The sequence below is a fragment of the Somniosus microcephalus genome, unplaced genomic scaffold, assembly GCF_052327205.1.
Source record: "Somniosus microcephalus isolate GS21.2 unplaced genomic scaffold, FLI_Smic_1.0 unresolved_chr3, whole genome shotgun sequence".
Classification (NCBI taxonomy): domain Eukaryota; kingdom Metazoa; phylum Chordata; class Chondrichthyes; order Squaliformes; family Somniosidae; genus Somniosus; species Somniosus microcephalus.
In genome coordinates, this window is record NW_028225181.1 from 60,907,823 (window position 1) to 60,934,790 (window position 26,968).

The window sequence follows — 26,968 nt, forward strand, 5'->3', positions numbered from 1 at the left end:
TCGAAACTATGATATCAGAGCATGAGGAGGCCATTCAGCCCATCAAAATGTTACACTACAACAGGAGGAGGCCATTCAGCCCCTCGAGCCTGTTACACAGGAAAAGGAGGAGGTCATTTAGCCCCACGAGCTGTTATATAGGAACAGGAGGAGGCCATTAAGCCGCTCGAGCCTGTTACATAGGAAAAGGAGGAGGCCATTCAACCCCTTCGATCCTGTTACACAGCATTAGAAGGAGGCCATTCAGCCCCTCGAGCCTGTTATACAGGAATAGGAGGAGTCCATTTAGCCCCTCGAGCCTTTTACACAGGAACAGGAGGAGTCCATTCAGCCCCTCGAGCATGTTACACAGGAACAGGAGGAGTCCATTCAGCCCCACGAGCATGTTACACAGGAACATGAGGAGGCCATTCAGTCCCTGGACCCTGTTACATAGGAACAGGAGGAGGCCATTCAGTCCCTCGAGCCTGTTACATAGGAACAGAAGGAGGCCATTCAGCCCCTCAAGACTGTTACACAGGAACAGCAAGAGGCCATTCAGTCCCTCGAGCCTGTTACATAGGAATAGGAGGAGGCCATTCAGTCCCTCGAGACTGTTACACAGGAACAGCAGGGGGCCATTCACTCCCTCAAGCCTTTTACACAGGAACAGGAGGAGGCCATTCAGTCCCTCGAGCCTGTTACACAGGAACAGGAGGAGGCCATTCAGCTCCTCGAGATTGTTACACAGGAACAGGAGGAGGCCATTCAGTCCCTCGAGCCTGTTACACAGGAACAGAAGGAGGCCATTCAGCCTCACGAACCTTTTACATAGGAAAAGGATGAGGCCATTCAGCCCATCTAGCCTCTTACCCAGGAACAGGAGGAGGCCATTCAGTTCCACGAGCCTTTTACACGGTAACAGGAGGATGCCATTCAGCTTCTTGAGCCTGTTACAAAGGAACAGGAAGAGGCCATTCAGCCCATCAAACTTTTACACAAGAACAGAAGGAGGCCATTCAACACCTGGAGCCTGTTACACAGGAATAAAGGAACTGGAGGAGGCCATTCAGCCTCTCGAGCCTGTTACACAGGAACAGGAGGAGTCCATTCAGCCCCTCGAGCCTGTTACACAGGAACAGGAGGAGGCCATTCAGTCCCTCGAGCCTGTTACACAGGAACAGGAGGAGGCCATTCAGCCCCACGAGCTGTTACATAGGAACAGAAGGAGGCCATTCAGCCACTCGAGAGTGTCACACAAGAACAGGATGAGGCCATTCAGCCCCTCAAGGCTGTTATACAGTAACAGGAGGAGGCTATTCAGCCCCTCGAGTCTGTTACACAGGAACAGGAGGAGGCCTTTCAGCCCCTCGAGCTTGTTATACAGGAACAGGAGGAGGCCACTCAGGCCCCTCGAGCCTGTTACACAGCAACAGAAGGAGGCCATTCAGCCCACTCGAGCCTTTTACATAGGAACAGGAGGAGTCCATTTAGCCCCTCGAGCCTGTTACAGATGAAGAGATGGAGGCCATGCAGCCCCTCGAGTCTGTTACACAAGAACAGGAGGAGTTCATTTAGCCACACGAGCTGTTACACAGGAACAGCAGGAGGCCATTCAGCACCTCGAGCCTATTACACAGCATCAGAAGGAGGCCATTCAGCCCCACGAGCTGTTACATAGGAACAGGAGGAGGCCATTCAGCCCCTTGAGACTGTTATACAGGAAAAGAAGGAGGCCATTCAGCCCATCAAACCAATTACACAAGAACAGGAGGAGGCCATTCAGCCCCTCAAGCCTGTTACACAGGAACAGAAGGAGGCTGTGGTAAACCACTGTTTGTATTCCTGTTTGTATTCCACTGTGTACATGCCTGGACATGCCTCGGCTGACTCCTCCCACAGGTCCTAGTATAAAGGTGACTGCTCCCCAGCCCTTGTATCCTGGACCGGTCGACCACTCGAGGCAGACCTCCATTCTGTTGTTAATAAAAGCCTTTAGTTACTCTTCTAACTCTCAGTCTTTTATGAGTAATTGATAGCGCATCAGAGGCCATTCAACCCCTCGAGCCTATTACACAGGAACAGGAGGAGGCCATTCAACCCCTCGAGCCTATTACACAAGAACACGAGGAGGCCATTCAGCCCCACGAGCTGTTACATAGGAACAGGAGGAGGCCATTCAAACATTTGAACCTGTTACTCAGGAGCGGGAGGAGGCCATTCAGCCCCTTGAGCCTGTTACATAGGAACAGGAGGAGGCCATTCAGCCCCACGACCTGTTACATAGGAACAGGAGGAGGCCAGTCAGCCGCTCAAGTCTGTTACAAAAGAACAGGAGGAGGCCTTCAGCCACTGGAGTCTGTTACACAGGAACAGAAGGAGGCCATTCAGCCCCGTGAGCCTGTTACACAGGAACAGGAGGAGGCCTTTCAGTCTCTCGAACCTATGATATCAGAACAGGAGGAGGCCATTCATCCCATCAAACTATTACACTACAACAGGAGGAGGCCATTCAGCACCTGGAGCCTGTTACACAGGAACAAGAGGAGGCCATTCAGCCCCTCGAGTTTGTTACACAGGAACAGGAGGAGGCCATTCTGCCCCTTGAGCCTGTTACATAGGAACAGGAGGCCATTCAGCCCCCTCGAGCTTGTTACACAGGAAGAGGAGGAGGCCATTCAGCCCCTCGAGCTTGTTACACAGGAACAGGAGGAGGCCATTCAGCCCCTCGAGCCTGTTACACATGAACAGCAGGAGGCCATTCAGCCCCTCGAGCGAGTTACACAGGAACAGGAGGAGGCCATTCAACCGCTCGAGCCTGTTACACAGGAACAGGAAGAGGCCATTCAGCCCCCGCGAGCTTGTTTCACAGGAACAGGAGGAGTCCATTCAATCTTCGAACCTGTTGCACAGGAACAGGAGGAGACCATTCAGCCCCTCGAGCCTGTTACACAGGAACAGGAGGAGGCCATTCAGTTCCACAACCCTGTTACATGAGACCAGGAGGATGCCATGCAGTCCCATCGAACCTGTGATATCAGAACAGCAGGAGGCTATTCAGCCCATCAAACTGTTACACTACAACAAGAGGAGGCCATTCAGCACTGGAGCCTGTTACACAGGAACAGGAGGAGGCCATTCAACCCCTTGTGCCTGTTACACATGAACAGGAGGAGGCCATTCAGCCCCTCGAGCCTGTTACACAGGAACAGGAGGAGGCCATTCAGCCCCTCGAGCCTGTCACACAGCAATAGAAGGAGGCCATTCAGCCCCTCGAGTCTGTTACACAGGAACTGAAGGAGGCTATTCAGCCCCTCGAGTCTGTTACACAGGAACAGGAGGAGGCCATTCAGCCCCTCGAGCCTTTTACACAGCAACAGAAAGAGGCCATTGAGGCCCCTCGAGCATGTTACACAAGAACACGAGGAGGCCATTCAGCCCCCTCGAGCTTTTTACATAGGAACAGGAGGAGTCCATTTAGCCCCTCGAGCCTGTTACACAGTGACAGGAGGAGGCCAGTCAGTCCCTCGAAACTATGATATCAGAGCATGAGGAGGCCATTCAGCCCATCAAAATGTTACACTACAACAGGAGGAGGCCATTCAACCCCTCGAGCCTGTTACACAGGAACAGGAGGAGTCCATTCAGCCCCTCGAGCATGTTACACAGGAACAGGAGGAGTCCATTCAGCCCTACGAGCATGTTACACAGGAACACGAGGAGGCCATTCAGTCCCTCGAACCTGTTACATAGGAACAGGAGGAGGCCATTCAGTCCCTCGAGACTGTTACACAGGAACAGCAGGGGGCCATTCACTCCCTCAAGCCTTTTACATAGGAACAGGAGGAGGCCATTCAGCTCCTCGAGACTGTTACACAGGAACAGGAGGAGGCCATTCAGTCCCTCGAGCCTGTTACACAGGAACAGGAGGAGTCCATTCAGCCCCTCGAGCCCGTTACACAGGAACAGGAGGAGTCCATTCAGCCTCACGAGACTGTTATACAGGAAGAGGAGACCATTCAGCCTCTCGAGCCTTTTTCATAGGAAAAGGATGAGGACATTCAGCCCATCGAGCCTCTTACCCAGGAGCAGGAGGAGGCCATTCAGTTCCACGAGCCTGTTACACGGGAACAGGAGGAGGCCATTCAGCTTCTTGAGCCTGTTACATAGGAACAGGAGGAGACCATTCAGCCCCTCGAGCATATTACACAAGAACACAAGGAGGCCATACAGTCGCGCGAGCATTTTACATAGGAAAAGGATGAGGCCATTCAGCCCATCAAGCCTCTTACCCAGGAACGGGAGGAGGCCATTCAGCCCCTCGAGCCTGTTACATAGGAACAGTAGGAGGACATTGAGCTCCTTGAGCCTGTTACATAGGAACAGGAGGAGGCCATTCAGCCCATCAAACAGTTACACAAGAACAGAAGGAGGCCATTCAACACCTGGAGCCTGTTACACAGGATCACAGGAACTGGAGGAGGCCATTCAGCCCCTCGAGCCTGCTACAAAGGAACACGAGTATGACATTCAGCCCCTCGAGCCTGTTACACAGGAACAGGAGGAGGCCATTCAGCTCCTTGAGCCTGTTACATAGGAACAGGAGGACACCATTCAGCCACTGGTGTCTGTTACACAGGAACAGAAGGAGACTATTCAGCCCCTCAAGCCTGTTACACAGGAACAGGAGGAGTCCATTCAATCCTCGAGCCTGTTACACAGGAACAGGAGGAGGCCATTCAGCCCCCGCGAGCTTGTTTCACAGAAACAGGAGGAGTCCATTCAATCCTCGAGCCTGTTACACAGGAACAGGAGGAGGCCATTCAGCATCTCGAGCCTGTTACACAGGAACAGGAGGAGGCCATTCAATCCTCGAGCCTGTTACACAGGAACAGGAGGAGGCCATTCAGCATCTCGAGCCTGTTACACAGGAACAGGAGGAGGCCATTCAATCCTCGAGCCTGTTACACAGGAACAGGAGGAGACCATTCAGCATCTCGAGCCTGTTACACAGGAACAGGAGGAGGCCATTCAGTTCCACAACCCTGTTACATGAGAACAGGAGGATGCCATTCAGTCCCATCGAACCTATGATATCAGAACAGGAGGAGGCTATTCAGACAATCAAACTGTTACACTACAACAGGAGGAGGCCATTCAGCACTGGAGCCTGTTACACAGGAACAGGAGGAGGCCATTCAGCTCCTTGAGCCTGTTACATAGGAACAGGAGGAGGCCATTCAGCCAATCAAACTAATTATTTCGGAACAGGGGGAGGCCATTCAACTCATCAAACAGTTACACAGGAACAGGAGGAGGCCCATTCAGCCACTAATGTCTGTTACACAGGAACAGAAGGAGACTATTCAGCCCCTCGAGACTGTTACACAGGAACAGGTGGAGGCCATTCAGTCCCTCGAACCTATGATATCAGAACAGGAGGAGGCCATACAGCACCTGGAGCCTGTTACACAGGACCAGGAGGAGGCCATTCAGCCCCTCAAGCCTGTTATACAGGAACAGGAGGAGGTCATTTAGCCCCACGAGCTGTTACATAGGAACAGGAGGAGGCCATTCAGCCCCATGAGCTGTTACATAGGAACAGGAGGAGGCCATTCAACCCCTCGAGCCTGTTATACAGGAACAGAAGGAGGCCATTCAGCCCCTCGAGCCTGTCACACAGCAATAGAAGGAGGCCATTCAGCCCCTCGAGTCTGTTACACAGGAACAGGAGGAGGCCATTCAGCCCCTCGAGTCTGTTACACAGGAACAGGAGGAGGCAATTCAGCCCCTCGAGCCTTTTACACAGCAACAGAAAGAGGCCATTGAGGCCCCTCGAGCCTGTTACACAGGACCAGACGGAGGCCATTCAGCCCCTCGAGCATGTTACACAAGAACACGAGGAGGCCATTCAGCCCCCTCGAGCTTTTTACACAGGAACAGGAGGAATCCATTCAGCCCATTGAGCCTATTACACAGTGACAGGAGGAGGCCAGTCAGTCCCTCGAAACTATGATATCAGAGCATGAGGAGGCCATTCAGCCCATCAAATATTACACTACAACAGGAGGAGGCCATTCAGCCCCTCGAGCCTGTTACACAGGAAAAGGAGGAGGTCATTTAGCCCCACGAGCTGTTATATAGGAACAGGAGGAGGCCATTAAGCCGCTCGAGCCTGTTACATAGGAAAAGGAGGAGGCCATTCAACCCCTTCGATCCTGTTACACAGGAATAGGAGGAGTCCATTTAGCCCCTCGAGCCTTTTACACAGGAACAGGAGGAGTCCATTCAGCCCCTCGAGCATGTTACACAGGAACAGGAGGAGTCCATTCAGCCCCACGAGCATGTTACACAGGAACATGAGGAGGCCATTCAGTCCCTGGACCCTGTTACATAGGAACAGGAGGAGGCCATTCAGTCCCTCGAGCCTGTTACACAGGAACAGGAGGAGGCCATTCAGCTCCTCGAGATTGTTACACAGGAACATGAGGAGGCCATTCAGTCCCTCGACCCTGTTACATAGGAACAGGAGGAGGCCATTTAGTCCCTCGACCCTGTTACATAGGAACAGAAGGAGGCCATTCAGCCCCTCAAGACAGTTACACAGGAACAGCAAGAGGCCATTCAGTCCCTCGAGCCTGTTACATAGGAATAGGAGGAGGCCATTCAGTCCCTCGAGACTGTTACACAGGAACAGCAGGGGGCCATTCAGCTCCTCGAGATTGTTACACAGGAACAGGAGGAGGCCGTTCAGTCCCTCGAGCCTGTTACACAGGAACAGAAGGAGGCCATTCAGCCTCACGAGCCTTTTACATAGGAAAAGGATGAGGCCATTCAGCCCATCTAGCCTCTTACCCAGGAACAGGAGGAGGCCATTCAGTTCCACGAGCCTTTTACACGGTAACAGGAGGATGCCATTCAGCTTCTTGAGCCTGTTACAAAGGAACAGGAAGAGGCCATTCAGCCCATCAAACTTTTACACAAGAACAGAAGGAGGCCATTCAACACCTGGAGCCTGTTACACAGGAATAAAGGAACTGGAGGAGGCCATTCAGCCTCTCGAGCCTGTTACACAGGAACAGGAGGAGTCCATTTAGCCCCTCGAGCCTGTTACACAGGAACAGGAGGAGGCCATTCAGTCCCTCGAGCCTGTTACACAGGAACAGGAGGAGGCCATTCAGCTCCTCGAGATTGTCACACAGGAACAGGAGGAGGCCATTCAGTCCCTCGAGCCTGTTACACAGGAACAGAAGGAGGCCATTCAGCCCCACGAGCTGTTACATAGGAACAGAAGGAGGCCATTCAGCCACTCGAGAGTGTCAAACAAGAACAGGATGAGGCCATTCAGCCCCTCAAGGCTGTTATACAGTAACAGGAGGAGGCTATTCAGCCCCTCGAGCTTGTTATACAGGAACAGGAGGAGGCCACTCAGGCCCCTCGAGCCTGTTACACAGCAACAGAAGGAGGCCATTCAGCCCCCTCGAGCCTTTTACATAGGAACAGGAGGAGTCCATTTAGCCCCTCGAGCCTGTTACAGATGAAGAGATGGAGGCCATGCAGCCCCTCGAGTCTGTTACACAAGAACAGGAGGAGTTCATTTAGCCACACGAGCTGTTACACAGGAACAGCAGGAGGCCATTCAGCACCTCGAGCCTATTACACAGCATCAGAAGGAGGCCATTCAGCCCCACGAGCTGTTACATAGGAACAGGAGGAGGCCATTCAGCCCCTTGAGACTGTTATACAGGAAAAGAAGGAGGCCATTCAGCCCATCAAACCAATTACACAAGAACAGGAGGAGGCCATTCAGCCCCTCAAGCCTGTTACACAGGAACAGAAGGAGGCTGTGGTAAACCACTGTTTGTATTCCTGTTTGTCCTGTTTGTATTCCACTGTGTACATGCCTGGACATGCCTCGGCTGACTCCTCCCACAGGTCCTAGTATAAAGGTGACTGCTCCCCAGCCCTTGTATCCTGGACCGGTCGACCACTCGAGGCAGACCTCCATTCTGTTGTTAATAAAAGCCTTTAGTTACTCTTCTAACTCTCAGGCCTAGAAATTGAGTTGACGCCGCGCCAGGGCTTTAGCGCCGGAAATTTAGCGCCGGCGCTAATTCCCTTGCGCGCGCCAAAAATTCAGTAGCGCCGCGCCCAGACGGCTGCCGGCGCTACTGGCGGGCGTGAGCGCCTCCCAATGGGCGCTGAGTGCCGAATTGCGGCGCTAATCCGGCGCTGCGGGACCCGATGCGGTGCGGCAGGCTGGGGAAGTGCAGGCCTCCTCCTTCAGTTAAGGAGGAGCTGCCTGCACCCGCCCGCTGTCCGTTCAATTATTGAAAAAATGAGCCCGGCACCTCGGACAAGTGCCGGGCTTGCAGGCCAGACGCATCTGTTCCGCGGGGGGGGGGGTGGAGGAGTCCGGGGAGGGAGGTGCGGGCAGGCAGCCGACGGGAAAGCGGCCGGCCGCCGCGCGACCTTAATGCGCCGGCGCTAACTCGGGGAAGACTCGGTTGCCAGAGTCTTAGTTGCGGCTGCCACGGGCGAGGCGGCCGCAACTGAATTTCGGCGCTGGGGCCCGTCGGCATGGCAACCGGGACGCTGCGCACACCGATGACGTCATCGGAGCCGGCGCAGCGCTACCGGTCTACCGCGGCGTAAGGGCCCCAGGCAATTTCGGCGCCGGCGCCAAATGCAGCGCTAGGCCCTCTAGCGCCGCAAAATCGGCGCTAAGGGCACTCAATTTCTAGGCCCCAGTCTTTTATGAGTAATTGATAGCGCATCAGAGGCCATTCAGCCCCTCGAGCTTGTTACACAGGAACAGAAGGAGGCCATTCAGCCCCTCGAGCCAGTTACACAGGAACAGGAGGAGGCCATTCAGCCCCTCGAGCCAGTTACACAGGAACAGAAGGAGGCCATTCAGCCCCTCGAGCCAGTTACACAGGAACAGGAGGAGGCCATTCAGCCCCTTGAGCCTGTTACATAGGAACAGGAGGAGGCCATTCAGCCCCACGAGCTGTTACATAGGAACAGGAGGAGGCCACTCAGCCGCTCAAGTCTGTTACACAAGAACACGAGGAGGCCATTCAGCACCTCGAGACTTTTACACAGGAACAGGAGGAGGCCATTCAACCCCTCGAGCCTATTACACAAGAACACGAGGAGGCCATTCAGCACCTCGAGACTTTTACATAGGAACAGGAGGAGGCCATTCAGACATTTGAACCTGTTACTCAGGAGCGGGAGGAGGCCATTCAGCTACTTGAGCCTCTTACACAGGAACAGGAGGAGGCCATTCAGCCACTGGAGTCTGTGACACAGGAACAGAAGGAGGCCATTCAGCCCCGTGAGCCTGTTACACAGGAACAGGAGGAGGCCTTTCAGTCTCTCGAACCTATGATATCAGAACAGGAGGAGGCCATTCATCCCATCAAACTATTACACTACAACAGGAGGAGGACATTCAGCACCTGGAGCCTGTTACACAGGAACAAGAGGAGGCCATTCAGCCCCTCGAGTTTGTTACACAGGAACAGGAGGAGGTCATTCAGCCCCTCGAGCGTGTTACACACGAACAGGAGGAGTTCATTTAGCCACACGAGCTGTTACACAGCATCATAAGGAGGCCATTCAGCCCCACGAGACTGTTATACAGGAAAAGAAGGAGGCCATTCAACCCTTCGAAGCAGTTACACAAGAACAGGAGGAAGCCCATTCTGCCCCTCGAGCGTGTTACACACGAACAGGAGGTGTTCATTTAGCCACACGAGCTGTTACACAGCATCAGAAGGAGGCCATTCAGCCCATCAAACCTCTTATACAGCTACAGAAGGAGGCCATTCAGCCCCTCGAACCTGTTACACAGGAACAGGAGGAGGCCATTCAGATCCTCGAACCTGTTACTAAGGAACAGGAGGAAGCCCATTCTGCCCCTCGAGCCTGTTACACAGGAACAGGAGGAGGCCATTCAGCTCCTTGAGCCTGTTACATAGGCACAGGAGGAGGCCATTCAGTCCATCAAACCTATTGTATCAGAACAGGGGGAGGCCATTCAGCCTATCTAACTGTTACACAGGAACAGGAGGAGGCCCATTCAGCCACTGGAGCCTGTTACACAGGAACAGGAGGAGGCCATTCAGTCTCTCGAACCTATAATATCAGAACAGGAGGAGGCCATTCAGCCCGTCAAACATTTACACTACAACAGGAGGAGGCCATTCAGCACCTCGAGCCTGTTACACAGGAACAGGAGGAGGCCATTCAGCCCCTCGAGCCTGTTACACAGGAACAGGAGGAGGCCATTCAGCCCCTCGAGTCTGTTACATAGGACAGGAGGAGGCCATTCAGCCCCTCGAGCTTGTTTCACATCAACAGAAGGAGGCCATTCAGCCCCACGAACTGTAACATAGGAACAGGTTGAGGCCATTCAGCCCCTCGAGACTGTTACACAGGAACAGGAGGAGGCCTTTCTGCCCCTCGAGCCTTTTACACAGGAACAGAAGGAAGCCATTCAGCCCTTCGAAGTGTTACACAGGAAGAGGAGGATGCCATTCAGCCCCTCGAGTCTGCTACACAGGAACAGAAGGAGGCCATTCAGCCACCTCTAGCCTGTTACATTAGGAACAGGAGGAGGCCATTCAGCCCCTCGAACACATTACACAAGAACAGTAGGAGGCCATTCAGCCCCTCGAGTCTGTTACACAGGAACAGGAGGAGGCCATTCAGACCCTCGAGCCTATTACTCAGGAACAGGAGGAAGCCCATTCTGCCCCTCGAGCCTGTTACACAGGAACAGGATTATGCCATTCAGCCCCTCGAGCCTGTTACATTCGGAACAGGAGGAGGCCATTCTGCCCCTTGAGCCTGTTACATAGGAACAGGAGGCCATTCAGCCCCCTCGAGCTTGTTACACAGGAAGAGGAGGAGGCCATTCAGCCCCTCGAGCTTGTTACACAGGAACAGAAGGAGGCCATTCAGCCCCTCGAGGCTGTTACACAGGAACAGAAGGAGGCCATTCAGCTCCTCGAGCCTGTTACACAGGAACAGAAGGAGGCCATTCAGCCCCTCGAGACATTTACGCAGGAACAGGAGGAGGCCATTCAGCTCCTTGACCCTGTTACATAGGCACAGGAGGAGGCCATTCAGCCCCTCGAGCCTGTTACACAGGAACAGGAGGAGGCCATTCAGCTCCTTGAGCCTGTTACATAGGCACAGGAGGAGGCCATTCAGTCCATCAAACCTATTGTATCAGAACAGGGGGAGGCCATTCAGCCTATCTAACTGTTACACAGGAACAGGAGGAGGCCCATTCAGCCACTGGAGTCTGTTACACAGGTACAGGAGGAGGCCTTTCTGCCCCTCGAGCCTTTTACACAGGAACAAGAGGAGGCCATTCAGTCTCTCGAACCTATAATATCAGAACAGGAGGAGGCCATTCAGCCCATCAAACATTTACACTACAACAGAAGGAGGCCATTCAGCCCCTCGAGCCTGTTACACAGGAACAGGAGGAGGCCATTCAGCCCCTCCAGCTTGTTTCACAGGAACAGAAGGAGGCCATTCAGCCCCACAAACTGTAACATAGGAACAGGTTGAGGCCATTCAGCCCCTCGAGACTGTTACACAGGAACAGGAGGAGGTCTTTCTGCCCCTCGAGCCTTTTACACAGGAACAGAAGGAGGGCATTCAGCACTTCGAAGCTCTTACACAGGAAGAGGAGGAGGCCATTCAGCCCCTCGAGTCTGTTACACAGGAACAGGAGGAGGCCATTCAGCCCCTCGAGTCTGTTACACAGGAACAGAAGGAGGCCGTTCAGCCCCCTCGAGCCTGTTACATTAGGAACAGGAGGAGGCCATTCAGACCCTCGAGCCTATTACTCAGGAACAGGAGGAAGCCCATTCTGCCCCTCGAGCCTGTTACACAGGAACAGGAGTATGCCATTCAGCCCCTCGAGCCTGTTACATTCGGAACAGGAGGAGACCATTCTGCCCCTTGAGCCTGTTACATAGGAACAGGAGGCCAATCAGCCCCTCGAGTTTGTTACACAGGAACAGGAGGAGGCCATTCAGCCCCTCGAGTCTGTTATACAGGAACAGAAGGAGGCCATTCAGCCCCTCGAGCGAGTTACAGAGGAACAGGAGGAGGCCATTCAGCCCCTTGAACCTGTTACATAGGAACAGGAGGAGGCCATTCAGCCCCTCGAGACTGTTACACAGGAACAGGAGGAGGCCATTCAGCCCCTTGAGCCTGTTACACAGGAACAGGAGGAGGCCAGTCAGCCCCTCGAACCTGTTACATTAGGAACAGGAGGAGGCCATTCTTCACCATTGAGCCTGTTACATAGGAACAGGAGGAGGCCATTCAGCCCCCTCGAGCTTGTTACACAGAAACAGGAGGAGGCCATTCAGCCCCACGAGCTGTTACAAAGGAACAGGAGGAGGCCATTCAGCCCCTCGAGTGTGATATACAGGAACAGGAGGAGGCCATTCAGCACCTCGAGCCCATTACAAAGGAACAGGAGGAGGCCATTCAGCCCCTCGAGCCTGTTACGCAGCTTCAGAAGGAGGCCATTCAGCCCCTCGAGCCTGTTACACAGGAACAGAAGGATGCCAATCAGCCCCACGAGCTGCTACATAGGAACAGGCTGAGGCCAGTCAGCCCCTCGAGCCTGTTACACACGAATAGGAGGAGTTCTTTTAGCCACACGAGCCTTTTACATAGGAACAGGAGGAGGCCAATCAGCCCCTCGAGCCTGTTACGCAGCTTCAGAAGGAGGCCATTCAGCCCCTCGAGCCTGTTACACAGGAACAGGAGGAGGCCATTCAGACCCTCGAACCTGTTACTAAGGAACAGGAGGAAGCCCATTTTGCCCCTCGAGCCTGACACACTGGAACAGAAGGAGGCCATTCAGCCCCACGAGAAATTTACGCAGGAACAGGAGGAGGCCATTCAGTTCCTCGAGCCTGTTACACAGGAACACGAGTATGCCATTCAGCCCCTCGAGCCTGTTACACAGGAACAGGAGTAGGCCATTCTGCTTCTTGAGCGTGTTACACAGGAACAGGAGGAGGCCATTCAGCTCCTTGAGCCTGTTACATAGGCACAGGAGGAGGCCATTCAGTCCATCAAACCTATTGTATCAGAACAGGGGGAGGCCATTCAGCCTATCTAACTGTTACACAGGAACAGGAGGAGGCCCATTCAGCCACTGGAGTCTGTTACACAGGTACAGGAGGAGGCCTTTCTGCCCCTCGAGCCTTTTACACAGCAACAGAAGGAGGCCATTCAGTCCCTCGAGCCTGTTACACAGGAACAAGAGGAGGCCATTCAGTCTCTCGAACCTATAATATCAGAACAGGAGGAGGCCATTCAGCCCATCAAACTTTTACACTACAACAGGAGGAGGCCATTCAGCACCTCGAGCCTGTTACACAGGAACAGGAAGAGGCCATTCAGCCCCTCGAGCCTGTTACACAGGAACAGAAGGAGGCCATTCAGCCCCTCGAGCCTGTAACACAGGAACAGGAGGAGGCCACACAGCCCCTCGGGCCTGTTACATGGGAGCAGGAGGAGGCCATTGAGCCCCCTCGAGCCCTGTTACAAAGGAACAGGAGGAGGCCATTCAGCCCCCCTTTGACTGTAATACATAAACAGGAGGAGACCATTCAACAACTCGAGCCTGTTACACAGGAACAGGAGGAGGCCATTCAGCCCCCCTTTGACTGTTATACAGGAACAGGAGGAAGTCATTCAGCCCCTCGAGCCTGTTACAAAGGATCACGAGGAGGCTATTCAGTCCCTCGAGCCTTTTACATAGGAACAGGAGGAGGCCATTCAGCCACTCGAGTCAGTTACACAGGAACAGGAGGAGGCCATTCAGCCCATCAAACCAATTATATCAAATTGGGGGAGGCCATTCAGCCCATCAAACTGATACACAGGGACAGGAGGAGGCCCATTCACCCACTGGTGTCTGTTACAGAGGATCAGAAGGAGACTATTCAGCCCCTCGAACCTGTTACACAGGAACAGGAGGAGGCCATTCAGCCCATCAAACTGTTACACTACAACAGGAGGAGGCCATTGAGCACCTGGAGCCTGGTACACTGGAATAGGAGGAGGCCATTCAGCCCCTCGAGCCCGTTACACAGGAATAGGAGGAGGCCAGTCAGACACTCGAGCCTGTTACACACGAACAGGAGGAGTTCATTCAGCCCCACGAGCTGTTACATAGGAACAGGAGGAGGCCATTCAGCCCCTCGAGTCTGTTACACAGGAACAGAAGGAGGACATTCAGCCCCTCGAGTCTGTTACACAGGAACAGCAGGAGGTCATTCATCACCTCGATCCAGTTACACAGGAACAGGAGGCGGCCATTCAACCGCTCGAGCCTGTTACATAGGAACAGGAGCAGGCCATTCAGCCCCTCGAGCCTGTTACACAGCAGCAGAAGGAGGCCATTCAGCCCGCTCGAGCCTGCTCACAGGAACAGGAGGAGGCCATTCAGCCCCTTGAGCCTGTTACACAGGAAAAGTAGGAGATCATTCGGCCCATGAGCTGTTACACAGGAACAGGAGGAGGCCACTAAGCCCCTCGAGCCTGTTACATAGGAACAGGAGGAGTCCATTCAGCCCCTGGAGCCTGTTACTCAGGAACAGCTGGAGGCCATTCAGCCCCTCAAGCCAGTTACACAGGAACAGAAGGAGGCCATTCAACCGCTCGAGCCTGTTACATAGGAACAGGAGGGGGCTATTCAACCCCTCAAGCCTGTTACAAAGGATCACGAGGAGGCTGTTCAGTCCCTCGAGCCTTTTACATAGGAACAGGAGGAGGCCATTCAGCCCCTCGAGCTTGTTACACAGGAACAGGAGGAGGCCTTTCAGCCCCTTGAGACTGTTACACAGGAACACGAGGAGGCCATTCAGCACCCTTGAGCCTGTTACATTAGGAACAGTAGGAGGACATTCAGACCCTCGAGCCTGTTACACAGGAACAGGAGGAGGCCAGTCAGCCCCTTGCGCCTGTTACATAGGAACAGGAGGAGGCCATTCAGTTCCTCGAGCCTGTTACACAAGAACACGAGTATGCCATTCAGCTCCTTGAGCCTGTTACATAGGAACAGGAGGAGGCCTTTCAGCCCCTCGAGCCTGTTACGCAGGAACAGGAGGAGGCCATTCAGTTCCTCGAGCCTGTTACACAGGAACACGAGTATGCCATTCAGCCCCTCGAGCCTGTTACACAGGAACAGGAGGAGGCCATTCAGCCCCTCAGGCCTGTTACACAGGAACAGAAGGAGGCCATTCAGCCCCTCGAGATTGTTACACAGGAACAGGAGGAGGCCATTCAGCCCCTTGAGTCTGTTACACAGGAACACGAGCAGGCCATTCAGCACCCTTGAGCCTGTTACATTAGGAACAGTAGGAGGCCATTCAGCCCCTCGAGCCTGTTACATTAGGAACAGGAGGAGGCCATTCTGCCCCTTGAACCTGTTACATAGGAACAGGAGGAGGCCATTCAGCCCCTCGAGCCTGTTACACAGGAACAGGAGGAGGCCATTCAGCCCCTCGAGCCTGTTGCACAGGAACAGGAGGAGGCCATTCTGCCCCTTGAACCTGTTACATAGGAACAGGAGGAGGCCATTCAGCCCCTCGAGCCTGTTACACAGGAACAGGAGGAGGTCATTCAGCCCCAGGAGCTGTTACATAGGAACAGGAGGAGGCAATTCAGCCCCTCGAGCCTGTTATACCCGAACAGAAGGAAACCATTCAGCCCCTCGAGCCTGTTACTCAGGAGCAGCTGGAGGCCATTCAGCTCCTCAAGCCAGTTGCACAGGAACAGAAGGAGGCCATTCAACCGCTCGAGCCTGTTATATAGGAGCAGGAGGAGGCCATTCAGCCCCTCAGGCCTGTTACACAGGAACAGAAGGAGGCCATTCAGCCCCACGAGCTGGTACATAGGAACAGGAGGAGGCCATTCAGCCCCTCGAGATTGTTACACAGGAAGAGGAGGAGGCCATTCAGCCCCTTGAGTCTGTTACACAGGAACACGAGCAGGCCATTCAGCACCCTTGAGCCTGTTACATTAGGAACAGTAGGAGGCCATTCAGCCCCTCGAGCCTGTTACATTAGGAACAGGAGGAGGCCATTCTGCCCCTTGAACCTGTTACATAGGAACAGGAGGAGGCCATTCAGCCCCTCGAGCCTGTTACACAGGAACAGGAGGAGGCCATTCAGCCCCTTGAGCCTGTTACACAGGAACAGGAGGAGGCCAGTCAGCCCCTCGAGCCTGTTACAATAGGAGCAGGAGGAGGCCATTCTGCCCCTTGAGCCTGTTACATAGGAACAGGAGGAAGCCATTCAGCCCCCTCGAGCTTGTTACACAAAAATAGGAGGCCATTCTGCCCCACGAGCTGTTCTGGAGGGGGAGGGTGAACAGCCAGAGGTCGTGGTCCACATTGGTACCAACGACATAGGTAAAAAGAGGGATGAGGTCCTGCAGCAAGAATTTAGGGAGCTAGGTGAAGGATTAAAGAGCAGGACCTCAAAGGTTGTAATCTCTGGATTACTCCCGGTGCCACGTGCTAGTGAGTATAGGAATGGGAAGATAGAACAGATGAATGCGTGGCTAAAGGGATGGTGCAGGGGGGAGGGCTTTAGTTTCCTGGATCACTGGGTCTGCTTCTGGGAAAGGTGGGACTTGTACAAGTCGGACGGTTTACACCTGAACCAGAGGGGAACCAATATCCTTGCGGGGAGGTTTGCTAGCACTGCTGGGGGTGGGTTTAAACTAACTTGGCAGGGGGATGGGGTACAGAGTGGAGCTATAGCAGGGGGTGATTTACAGCCAAATACAGAGAAAAAAACAAGGCAGAGCAAATATGCGAAGGCAAAAGGGAATATGGCAGGGCTGGAAGGCATTTATTTTAATGCAAGGAGTCTTGCAAATAAGGTGGACGAACTGAAGTTGTTGTTGAACACATGGGAGTACGATATTGTTGCTATCACGGAGACATGGTTGAGGGAGGGTCAGGACTGGCAGCTCAATATTCCGGGGTATAGAATCTTCAGGCGAGACAGAGGGGGGTGTAAAAGGGGAGGGGGTGTTGCAATATTAATTAAGGAGTCAATTACTGCTGTAAGGAGGGATGATATATTAGCGGGTTCCTCTAATGAGGCCATATGGGTAGAACTTAAAAACAAAAAGGGGGCAAGCACTTTGCTGGGAGTGTACTATAGGCCCCCAAACAGTCAGGGGGAGATAGAGGAACAGATATGTAGGCAAATCTCAGAAAAGTGCGAAAATAATAGGGTAATAATAGTGGGGGATTTCAACTTCCCCAATATAAATTGGGATAGTCAGAGTGTGAAAGGCTTAGAGGGTGCAGAATTCTTAAAGTGCATCCAGGAGAGCTTTTTGAGCCAACATGTAGAAAGTTCTACAAGAGAGGGGGCGATACTGGACCTAATTCTGGGGAATGTAGCCGGGCAAGTGGTGGAAGTGTCAGTAGGAGAGCATTTTGGCGACAGTGACCATAATTCGGTGAGATTTAAGGTGGTCATGGAAAAAGACAAAGACGGCCCGGAAATAAGGGTTCTAAATTGGGGGAAGGCCGATTTTAATATGATAAGGCAGGATCTGGCCAAAGTGGACTGGGATCAGCTACTTATAGGAAAATCCACATCAAGACAGTGGGAGACTTTCAGAAGGGAAATAGAGAGAGTACAACGCCAACATGTTCCTGTAAAGGTCAAGGGTGGGACCAACAAGCAAAGGGAACCTTGGATGACAAGGGATATACAAAAATGGATTAGAAATAAAAGGGGGGCTTTTGGCAGTCACAAAAGACTAAAGACGGAAGAAGCCCTAGAGGAGTATAAAAAGTGCAGGGGCATACTTAAAAAAGAAATTAGGAGGGCAAGGAGGGGCCATGAAATAACACTGGCGAGCAAAATAAAGGAAAATCCTAAGATGTTTTATAAGTATATTAAGGGCAAGAGGATAACCAGGGAAAGGGTAGGGCCCATTAGGGACCAAAGTGGCAATCTGTGTGTAGAGCCAGATGATGTAGGCGGGGTTTTAAATGAATTTTTTGCATCTGTGTTCACTATGGAGAGAGACGATGCAGACAAAGAAATCGGGCAAGGGGACTGTGATATACTTGAACATATTAGCATCGAGAGGGAGGAGGTGCTAGCGGTTTTAGCAGGCCAAAAAGTGGATAAATCCCCAGGCCCGGACGAGATGTATCCCAGGCTGCTGTGGGAGGCAAAGGAGGAGATTGCAGGGGCTCTGACACAAATTTTCAGAACCTCTCTGGCCACAGGGGATGTACGAGAGGACTGGAGAACAGCTAACGTAGTACCATTATACAAGAAGGGTAGCAGGGATAAACCAGGGAATTACAGGCCAGTGAGCCTAACATCTGTGGTAGGGAAATTATTGGAAATAATTCTGAGGGACAAAATTAGTCTCCACTTGGAGAGGCAAGGATTAATCGGGGATAGTCAGCATGGCTTTGTCAAGGGTAAATCATGTCTGACAAATCTGATTGAATTTTTCGAGGGGGTGACTAGGGGGGTGGATGAGGGAAATGCTGTGGATGTGGTTTACATGGACTTCAGTAAAGCTTTTGACAAAGTCCCGCATAGGAGACTGGTCAAGAAGGTAAGAGCCCATGGGATCCAGGGTGCCTTGGCACGTTGGATCCTAAACTGGCTGAGTGGCAGGAGGCAGAGGGTGATGGTCGAAGGATGCTTTTGTGACTGGAAGCCTGTGTCCAGTGGGGTACCTCAGGGATCGGTGCTGGGTCCCTTGTTGTTTGTGATCTACATAAACGATTTGGATGAGAATGTAAAAGGTATGATCAGTAAGTTCGCAGATGACACGAAAATTGGTGGGGTGGTAAATTGCGAGGAGGAAAGCCTCAGGCTACAGGACGATATAAACGGGTTGGTCAGATGGGCGGAAAAGTGGCAAATGGAATTTAACCCTGAAAAGTGCGAGGTGATGCATTTTGGACGGACAAATAAGGCAAGGGAATACACAATGAGTGGTAGGACCCTAGGAAGTACAGAGGGTCAGAGGGACCTTGGTGTACATGTACATAGATCTCTGAAGGCAGCGGAACAGGTAGATAAGGTGGTTAAAAAGGCATATGGGATACTTGCCTTCATTAGCCGAGGCATAGAATATAAGAGCAGGGAGGTTATGATGGAGCTGTACAAAACGCTGGTGAGGCCACAGCTGGAGTACTGTGTGCAGTTCTGGTCGCCTCACTATAGGAAGGATGTGATTGCTTTGGAGAGGGTGCAGAGAAGATTCACCAGGATGTTACCTGGGATGGAGCGCCTCAGCTATGAAGAAAGACTAAACAGGCTGGGGTTGTTTTCCTTGGAGCAAAGAAGGCTGAGGGGGGACCTGATTGAGGTGTACAAAATGATGAGGGGCATAGATAGGGTAGGTAAAGAGGAACTTTTCCCCTTAGTAGGGGGGTCAATAACAAGGGGGCATAGATTCAGGGTAAGGGGCAGGAGATTTAGAGGGGATTTGAGGAGGAACTTTTTCACCCAGAGGGTGGTTGGAATCTGGAACTCACTGCCTGAAAGGGTGGTAGAGGCAGGAACCCTCACAACATTCAAGAAGCATTTGGATGAGCACTTGAAATGCCATTGCATACAAGGCTATGGACCAAATGCTGGAAAATGGGATTAGACAGGACAGGGAGGGATGGGCGGCGCGGACACGATGGGCTGAAGGGCCTCTTTCTGTGCTGTAAAACTCTATGACTCTATGACAGGAACAGGAGGATGCCATTCAGCCCCTCGAGGCTGTTACACAGGAACAGGAGGAGGCCATTCAGCCCTTTGAACCTGTTACACAGGAACAGGAGGAGGCCATTCAGCCCCTCGAGCCTGATAGACAGGTACAGGAAGAGGCCATTCAGTCCCTCGAACCTATGATATCAGAACAGGAGGAGGCCATTCAGCCCATCAAACTGTTACACTACAACAGGAGGAAGCCATTCAGCACCTGGAGCCTGTTACAAAAGAAGAGGAGGAGGCCATTCAGCCCCTCGAGCCTGTTACACAGGAAGAGGAGGAGGACATTCAGCCCCTCGAGCCTGTTACACAGGAACGGAAGGAGGCCATTCAGCCCCTCGAGGCTGTTACATAGGAACAGGAGGAGTCCATTCAGCCCATCGCGTCTTTTGCATAGGAATAGGAGGTGGCCATTCAGCCCATCGAACCTCTTTCGCAGCAACAGAAGGAGGCCATTCAGCCCCCTCGAGCCTGTAACACAGGAACAGGAGGAGGCCATTCAGCCCCCTCGGGCCTGTTACATGGGAGCAGGAGGAGGCTATTGAGCCCCCTCGAGCCCTGTTACAAAGGAACAGGTGGAGGCCATTCAGCCCCACGAGCTGTTATATAGGAACAGGAGGAGGCCATTCAGCCCCCCTTTGACTGTTATACAGGAACAGGAGGAGGCCATTCAGCCCCTCGAGCCTTTTACACAGGAACAGCAGAAGGCCATTCAGCACCTCGACCCAGTTACATAGGAACAGGAGGAGACCATTCAGCCCCTCGAGCCTGTTACACAGGAACAGAAGGAGGCCACTCAGCCCCTCGAGCCTGTTACAAAGGATCACGAGGAGGCTATTCATTCCCTCGAGCCTTTTACATAGGAACAGGAGGAGGCCATTCAGCCCCTCGAGGCTGTTACACAGGAATAGCAGGAGGCCATTCAACCCTTTGAACCTGTTACACAGGAACAGGAGGAGGCCATTCAGCCCATCGAAGCTATTATATGAAATTGGGGGAGGCCATTCAGCCCATCAAACTGATACACAGGAACAGGAAGAGGCCCATTCACCCACTGGTGTCTGTTACACAGGATCAGAAGGAGACTATTCAGCCCCTCGAGCCTGTTACATAGGAACAGGAGGAGGCAATTCAGTCACTCGAACCTATGATATCAGAACAGGGGGAGGCCATTCGGCCCATCAAACTGTTACACTACAACAGGAGGAGGCCATTGAGCACCTGGAGCCTGGTACACAGGAATAGGAGGAGGCCATTCAGCCCCTCGAGCCCGTTACACAGGAACAGGAGGAGGCCAGTCAGCCACTCGAGCCTGTTACACGCGAACAGGAGGAGTTCATTTAGCCACACGAGCTGTTACATAGGAACAGGAGGAGGCCATTCAGCCCCACGAGCTATTACATAGGAACAGGAGGAGGCCATTCAGCCCCTCGAGTCTGTTACACAGGAACAGAAGGAGGACATTCAGCCCCTCGAGCCTGTTACACAGGAACATTCACCCGCTCGAGCCTTTTACATAGGAACAGGAGGAGTCCATTCAGCCCCTCGAGCCTGTTACACAGCATCAGAAGGAGGCCATTCAGCCCGCTCGAGCCTGCTCACAGGAGCAGGAGGAGGCCATTCAGCCCCTTGAACCTGTTACACAGGAACAGTAGGAGATCATTCGGCTCACGAGCTGTTACACAGGAACAGGAGGAGGCCATTCAGCCCCTCGAGCCTGTTACATAGGAACAGGAGGAGTCCATTCAGCCCCTGGAGCCTGTTACTCAGGAACAGCTGGAGGCCATTCAGCTCCTCAAGCCAGTTACACAGGAACAGAAGGAGATCATTCGGCTCACGAGCTGTTACACAGGAACAGGAGGGGGCTATTCAACCCCTGAAGCCTGTTACACAGGAACAGAAGGAGGCCATTCAGCCCCACGAGCTGTTACATAGGAACAGGAGGAGGCCATTCAGCCCCTCGAGCTTGTTACATTAGGAACAGTAGGAGGACATTCAGACCCTCGAGCCTGTTACATTAGGAACAGGAGGAGGCCATTCTGCCACTTGAACCTGTTACATAGGAACAGGAGGAGGCCATTCAGCCCCTCGAGCCTGTTACACAGGAACAGGAGGAGGCCAGTCAGCCCCTTGATCCTGTTACACAGGAACAGGAGGAGGCCATTCAGCCCCTCGAGTGTGATATACAGGAACAGGAGGAGGCCATTCAGCCCCTCGAGCCTGTTACACAGGAACAGGAGGAGGCCAGTCAGCCCCTTGATCCTGTTACACAGGAACAGGAGGAGGCCATTCAGACCCTCGAGCCTGTTACACAGGAACAGGAGGAGGCCAGTCAGCCCCTTGAGCCTGTTACATAGGAACAGGAGGAGGCCATTCAGCCCCCTCGAGCTTGTTACACAGAAACAGGAGGAGGCCATTCAGCCCCAGGATCTGTTACATAGGAACAGGAGGAGGCCATTCAGCCCCTCGAGTGTGATATACAGGAACAGGAGGAGGCCAGTCAGCACCTCGATCCCATTGCACAGGAACTGGAGGAGGCCATTCAGCCCCTCGAGCCTGTTACACAGCATCAGAAGGAGGCCATTCAGCCCCTCGAGCCTGTTACACAGGAACAGACGGATGCCAATCAGCCCCACGAGCTGTTGCATAGGAAAAGGTTGAGGCCATTCAGCCCCTCGAGCCTGTTACACACGAACAGGAGGAGTTCTTTTAGACACACGAGCCTTTTACATAGGAACAGGAGGAGGCCATTCAGCACCTCGAGACTGTAAAACAGGAACAGGAGGAGGCCATTCAGCCCTTCGAGCCTGATACACAGGTACAGGAAGAGGCCATTCAGCCCCTCGAACCTATGATATCAGAACAGGAGGAGGCCATTCAGCCCATCAAACTGTTACACTACAACAGGAGGAAGCCATTCAGCACCTGGAGCCTGTTACACAGGAAAAGGAGGAGGCCATTCATCCCCTGGAATCTGTTAGGCAGGAACAGAAGGAGGCCATTCAGCCTCTCGAGCCTTTTACATAGGAACAGGAGGAGGCCATTCAGCCCCTGGAGTCTGTTAGACAGGAACAGAAGGAGGCCATTCAGCCCCTTGAGCCATTTACACAGCAACAGAATGAGGGCATTCAGCCCCCTTGGAGCCTGTTACATAGGAACAGGAGTAGGCCATTCAGCCCATCGAGTCTTTTGCATAGGGACAGGAGGAGGCCATTCAGCCCATCAAACCTCTTTCGCAGCAACAGAAGGAGGCCATTCAGCACCCTTGAGTCTGTTACACAGGAACAGAAGGAGGCCATTCAGCACCCTTGAGTCTGTTACACAGGAACAGGAGGAGGCCATTCAGCCCCTCGAGCCTGTTACTCAGGAAAAGGAGGAAGCCATTCAGCGCATCAAACCTATTACACAAGAGCAGGAGCAGGCCAGTCAGCCCCTCGAGCCTGTTACACAGGAACAGAAGGAGGCCATTCAGCCCCTCGATCCTGTTACAAAGGATCACGAGGAGGCTATTCAGTCCCTCGAGCCTTTTACATAGGAACAGGAGGAGGCCATTCAGCCCCTCGAGACTGTTACACAGGAAAAGGAGGAGGCCATTCAGCCCATCGAACCTATTATATCAAAAAAGGGGGAGGCCATTTAGCCCATCAAACTGTTGCACAGGAACAGGAGGAGGCCCATTCACCCACTGGAGTCTGTTACACAGGATCAGAAGGAGACTATTCAGTCCCTCGAGCCTGTTACACAGGAACAGTAGGAGATCATTCGGCCCACGAGATGTTACACAGGAAAAGGAGGAGGCCATTCATCCCCTGGAGTCTGATAGACAGGAACAGAAGGAGGCCATTCAGCCCCTTTAGCCTTTTACATAGGAACAGGAGGAGGCCATTCAGCGCCTGGAGTCTGTTAGACAGGAACAGAAGGAGGCCATTCAGCCCCTTGAGCCTTTTACAGAGCAACAGAATGAGAGCATTCAGCCCCCTCGAGCCTGTTACACAGGAACACGAGGAGGCCATTCAGCCCATCGAGTCTTTTGCATAGGAACAGGAGGAGGCCATTCAGCCCATCGAACCTCATTCGCAGCAACAGAAGGAGGCCATTCAGCCCCCTCGAGCCTGTCACACAGGAACAGGAGGAGGCCATTCAGCCCCCTCGAGCCCTGTTACATTAGGAACAGGAGGAGGCCATTCAGAGCATCAAGCACATTACACAAGAACAGTAGGAGGCCATTCAGTTCCTCGAGTCTTTTGCATAGGAACAGGAGGAGGCCATTCAGCCCCTCGAGCCTGTAACACTGGAACAGGAGGAAGCCATTCAGCACCTGGAGCCTGTTACAAAAGAAGAGGAGGATGCCATTCAGTCCCTCGAGTCTGTTACACAGGAACAGGAGGAAGCCATTCAGCCCATCAAACCTAATACACAAGAACAGGAGCAGGCCATTCAGCCCCTCGAGCCTGTTACACAGGAACAGCAGGAGGCCATTCAGGCCCACGAGCTGTTACATAGGAACAGGAGGAGGCCATTCAGCCCCTCGAGCCAGTTACACAGGAACAGGAGGAGGCCATTCAGCCCCTCGAGTCTGTTACACAGGAACAGCAGGAGGCCATTCAGGCCCACGAGCTGTTACATAGGAACAGGAGGAGGCCATTCAGCCCCTCGAGCCAGTTACACAGGAACAGGAGGAGGCCATTCAGCCCTTCGAGCCAGTTACACAGGAACAGGAGGAGGCCATTCAGCACCTGGAGCCTGTTACAAAAGAACAGGAGGAGGCCATTCAGCCCCTCGAGTCTGTTACACAGGAACAAGAGGAGGACATTCAGCCCCTCGAGCCTGTTACACAGGAACAGGAGGAGGCCATTCAGCCCCCTTGAGCCTGTTACACAGGAACAGGAGGAGGACCATTTAGCCCCTTGAGCCTGTTACACAGGAACAGAAGGAGGCCATTCAGCCCATCGAGTCTTTTGCATAGGAACAGGAGGAGGCCATTCAGCCCATCTAGTCTTTTGCATAGGAACAGGAGGATGCCATTCAGCCCATCGAACCTCTTTCGCAGCAACAGAAGGAGGCCATACAGCCCCCTCGAGCCTGTAACACAGGAACAGGAGGAGGCAATTCAGCCCCCTCGGACCTGTTACATGGGAACAGGAGGAGGCCATTCAGCCCCCTCGAGCCCTGTTACATTAGGAACAGGAGGAGGCCATTCAGCCCATTGAGCCTGTTACACAGTAACAGGAGACCATTCAGCCCCCTCGAGCCCTGTTTAATTAGGAACATGAGGAGGCCATTCATCCCCTCGAGCACATTACACAAGAACAGTAGGAGGCCATTCAGTCCCTTGAGTCTTTTGCATAGGAACAGGAGGAGGCCATTCAGCCCCTCGAGCCTGTAACACTGGAACAGGAGGAAGCCATTCAGCACCTGGAGCCTGTTACAAAAGAAGAGGAGGATGCCATTCAGTCCCTCGAGTCTGTTACACAGGAACAGGAGGAGTCCATTCAGCCCCTTGAGCCTGTTACTCAGGAAAAGGAGGAAGCCATTCAGCCTATCAAACCTAATACACAAGAACAGGAGCAGGCCATTCAGCCCCTCGAGACTGTTACAAAGGAACAGGAGGAGGACATTCAGCAACTCGAGCCTGTTACACAGGAACAGCAGGAGGCCATTCAGCCCCACGAGCTGTTACATAGGAACAGGAGGAGGCCATTCAGCCCCTCAAGCCAGTTACACAGGAACAGGAGGAGGCCATTCAGCCCCTCGAGCCTGTTACACAGGAACAGAAGGAGGCCATTCAGCCCCTCGAGACTGTTACACAGGGACAGGAGGACGCCATTCAGCCCATCGAACCTATTATATCAAAAAAGGGGGAGGCCATTCAGCCCATCAAACTGTTACACCGGAACAGGAGGAGGCCCATTCACCCACTGGAGTCTGTTACACAGGATCAGAAGGAGACTATTCAGCCCCTCGAGCCTGTTACATAGGAACAGGAGGAGGCAATTCAGTCCCTCGAGCCTGTTACACAGGAACAGTAGGAGATCATTTGGCCCATGAGCTGTTACACAGGAACAGGAGGTGGCCATTCAGCCCCTCGAGACTGTTACGCAGGAACAACAGGAGGCCATTCAGCCCTTTGAACCTGTTACACAGGAACAGGAGGAGGCCATTCAGCCCCTCGAGCCTGTTATACAGGAACAGGAGGAGCCCATTCAGCCACCGGAGCCAGTTACGCAGGAACAGGAGGAGGCCATTCAGTCCCTCGAGCCTGATACACAGGAACAGGAGGAGGCCATTCAGTCCCTCGAGCCTGATACACAGGAACAGGAGGAGGCCATTCAGTCCCTCGAACCTATGATATCAGAACAGGAGGAGGCCAGTCAGCCCATCAAACTATTACAATACAACAGGAGGAGGCCATTCAGTCCCTCGAACCTATGATATCAGAACAGGAGGTGGCCATTCAGCTCCTGGAGCCTGTTACAAAAGAACAGGAGGAGGCCATTCAGCCCCTCGAGCTGTTACACACGAACAGGAGGAGTTCATTTAGCCACACGAGCTGTTAAATAGGAACAGGAGGAGGCCATTCAGCCCCACGAGCTAATACATGGGAACAGGAGGAGGCCATTCAGCCCCTCGAGTCTGTTACACAGGAACAGGAGGTGGACATTCAGCCCCTCGAGCCTGTTACACAGGAACATTCACCCGCTCGAGCCTTTTACATAGGAACAGGAGGAGTCCATTCAGCCCCTCGAGCCTGTTACACAGCATCAGAAGGAGGCCATTCAGCCCGCTCGAGCCTGCTCACAGGAGCAGGAGGAGGCCATTCAGCCCCTTGAGCCTGTTACACAGGAACAGTAGGAGATCATTCGGCTCACGAGCTGTTACACAGGAACAGGGGGAGGCCATTCAGCCCCTCGAGCCTGTTACATAGGAACAGGAGGAGTCCATTCAGCCCCTCGAGCTTGTTACTCAGGAACAGCTGGAGGCCATTCAGCTCCTCAAGCCAGTTACACAGGAACAGAAGAAGGCCATTCAACCGCTCGAGCCTGTTACATAGGAACAGGAGGGGACTATTCAACCCCTGAAGCCTGTTACACAGGAACAGGAGGAGGCCATTCTGCCCCTTGAACCTGTTACATAGGAACAGGAGGAGGCCATTCAGCCCCTCGAGCCTGTTACACAGG